Source organism: Microtus ochrogaster, chromosome 4 (genome assembly GCF_000317375.1).
Source record: "Microtus ochrogaster isolate Prairie Vole_2 chromosome 4, MicOch1.0, whole genome shotgun sequence".
Classification (NCBI taxonomy): Eukaryota; Metazoa; Chordata; class Mammalia; order Rodentia; family Cricetidae; genus Microtus; species Microtus ochrogaster.
Genome location: NC_022011.1, coordinates 14468775 through 14472418, shown reverse-complemented (window position 1 = coordinate 14472418; position 3644 = coordinate 14468775).

The window sequence follows — 3644 nt, the reverse complement described above, 5'->3', positions numbered from 1 at the left end:
CTCTTGTAGACCAGGCTGGTCTCGAACTCACAGAGATCCGCCTGCCTCTGCCTCCCGAGTGCTGGTATTAAAGGCGTGCGCCACCATCGCCCGGCTCTGTGTGTATATTTTAATACAGGGTCTCTCTTTGTGGCCCTGGCTGGCCTGGAGCTCATTCTGAGACCAGTCTGGCTTTGAACTCACAGAGATCCACTTGTCTCTGCCTCCTAAGTGCAGGGACTAAAGGTACCATCACACCTGATTTATAGTATTTACTTTTGGTCATCCTTCCTAAGACTAGACGTTTTGAAGATTGAGGCCTCTCACGTGGTTTAGGAGTGTTTCTGTGCTGCACAGGGAGTCTTCATCTCAATGTGTATTCGTTAGCATTTCAGTAGAGGTTACAAGATAACTGATCCCAAATTTCATAGGTTTTCATTTTGACACACTGTAGGAAGATTATCACTTAATTAATATTGCTTTAGAAGCTGGGCATGGTGGCAAACACCTTTAATCCCAACCCTTGGGAGGAAGAGGCAGGAGGATCTCTATGAACTAGAAAGGTCAGTCTGGTCTACATGGTGAATTCCAGGATAGCCAGGACTACATAGACTCTATGTAGCTCTCTATGAAAGACCCTGTCTAAAACCAAACAGACAAACAAATCAAAACACCCCTCCCCAATTATCATTATTATTTATTTATTTTGTATGTTGTGGTGGTTTAAATGTGAATGGTCCCCATGGGCTCATGTATTTGAATGTTTGGTTCCATTTGGTAGAATTGTTTAGGAAGAATTAGGAGGTGTGGCCTTGTTAGAGAAGGTTGTCGCTAGAGGTGGGCTTTGAGGTTTCCAAAACCCACGACAGGTTTGGCACAAGGCTTGGCTGAGACATCTTTCTAGCCCAATTGTGTTTGGTTTTGCTTTTTTTCCCCCCCCAGGAGACTTAAAAATACTGGTGGGTGAGAAATTGAATGTAGAGGCTGGAGAGATGATTCAGTGTAGAGATCATCTATTGTTCTTGCTGAGGACTGCAGTTTGGTTCCAAACACCTGCACTGAACAGCTCACAATCACCTATAACTCCAGCTCTAGGGGATCTAACACCCTCTTCTGGTCCCCAGGGATACCCACATGTGCACATACAAATACACAAGTAAAAATAAAACAAATATTTTTAAAGATCAGATGTGTCTTGGTTAGGGTTTTTTATGATGTGAAGAGACAAGAAGATCACGACAACTCTTATAAAGGAAGACATTCAATTGAGTGGCTGACATTCGGTCCATTATCAGCATGGTGGGACATAGCAGCACGCGGGCAGACATGGTGCTGGAAAGGAGCTGAGAGTCCTTCATCTTGCACGCGACAGGAAGTGAACTATGACACTGGGTGGCATCTTGAGTACATATGAGACCTCAAAGCCCGTCTCCACAGTGACACACTTCCTTTAACAAGGCCACACCTACGTCAACAAGGCCACACCTCCTAGTAGTGCCACCCTCTTTGGGGCCATTTTCTTTCAAACCACCACAGGATGTAACTCATTCTTTCAAAAACTCAAAATGTAAGTGATGGATGCCCAGATTATGCTTAAGATTTGATGTTTCTTCTCCACCATCCATAAACTATTTCATCAACTGTGGGAAATTGCAGGACTGCTGAGAAAGATGATATCAGGTGTTTACTATAAAAGCCCACAGTGAGCAGGTGCGCATGGCTGTGGGAGGGTAGCTTTGTGTATTGGCATTGTATAGTGCTGGCTGTCCTGACATTTTGAAGCTTAAATGTATCCTCTACCGGATGCTCTTGGATCTTTCTGTACTTACCTGAGAAAATTAGTTTCTTTACCATGAATTTAGACTATGTCTTAAAATAAAACAAGAGAGAACTAGTACCTCTCCACGATTATAGAAAACCTACAGCTTGGAAATTAATAAATCAAGATTCACTAATAAAATAATGTTGGTGTTCCTCTATCGTGGCACTAATATAAAACTAAAACCTAAATCCCATGTCTAACACAAGACATCCTTAAAGATATTGTTCTGCTCTTTAACTTTCCTTTTAAAAATTGTGTGTATGTGTGTGCCCCGCAATATGCAGGTGCTCACAGAGGCCAGAAGAGGGTGCTGGGTCCCCTGGAACTAGAGTTGTAGGAGGTTGTGTGTGGCCCCAGGTGGGTACTGGGAACTGAATGTAAGCCCCTTGGTGGAACAGTAAGTGCTCTTTAACCAACAAACCATTTCTCTAGAACCTGTTGACTCCTAGAACTGGACAAATAGTTGTAAGCTATTATCATGGGGTAATAGGAATCAAACCCTGGTCTTCTAGAAGAGCAACCTGTACTCTTTTTTTTTTTAAATATTTATTATGTATACAATATTCTGTCTGTGTGTCTGCCTGCAGGCCAGAAGAGGGCGCCAGATCTCATTACAGATGGTTGTGAGCCACCATGTGGTTGCTGGGAATTGAACTCAGGACCTTTGGAAGAGCAGGCAATGCTCTTAACCTCTGAGCCATCTCTCTAGCCCGCAACCTGTACTCTTAACTGCTGAACCATGTCTTCAGCCTGATTCGTATTTATTTGCTTGTGGTGTGTGTGTGTATTAGTGTGTGTGTGTAGTAACCCAGGCAGGTAATGAACTCATGAACTCCCGCCTTCATCTTTGGCTTTGGCATTTTACTGCTGACCTCCCCCATGGCTAGCTTCCACAGATTCTTATCACACGATTGCAAGTTGTATATGAGATTAATAGGGGTATGTGCTCCTAAGATGGAATCTGTTCATATAGCATCAAAGACTCACCATACACAAATTTATCCCACATAACTTGTCTTGTAGAGCAGAAGAACATGGCACACGGCCACACTTCCATCCTGTACCCTTATAAAGGCTGTGCCCAGTGGCATGGTGCGGCACACTGCTTGACGTGCGGGAGTACGAGAGTATGTGTGCCTACAGACCCAGGACCTGTCCATTCTGGGGGAAGGTGTAATGTACACAAACCCCCCCAATGGAAAGGAAGAAGATGGCTCATTCTCTGGGTTCCAGCAGGGCTCCTCAGTAGCTTACAATTTTCACTGCAGTGGTATTTTACCTCTTTAGTTTGGTCTATTCCTGAGTGTTTGTTTCTTTAGGCTACGAACAGAGGCATCATTCTACCAGTTTTCTTTCCTTGTAAGTTGTTGGTCTATAGGAAAGATACTTATCTTTGTAGCTTGACTTCCTAACCTGATGAAAGTTTGCCAGACCTAGGTATTTTCTTTGCTGCTGTCAGGGTATTTCCCCTACAGAATCAGTGGTTTGCAGATGGGGACAGACGGACTTCTTCACTTCCTATCTGTAAACCCTTTTATTTCTTTCCGATTGATCCGACTAATACTTGAAGTACCATAGTAAATAAGAGGAGTGAGAGAGGCTTCTCTGTCTGACTCCTGATCTTAGAAAAAAAAAAGAAAAAAAACTGCTTTTGGGTCGTGCCTAGTCATGAGTGCTGGCTACAGTTTCCATGAATGCTGCCTTGATCAAGCCAAGGTGTGTTCCTCTGGTTCCTCGTTTATTCAGGGCTTTTATTATGAAGAGATGTGGGATTTTGTTGGCCTTTTCCACACTTACACAAATGATTGTGCCTCTTCTGTCCCTACATGTTATTCATGTGTGT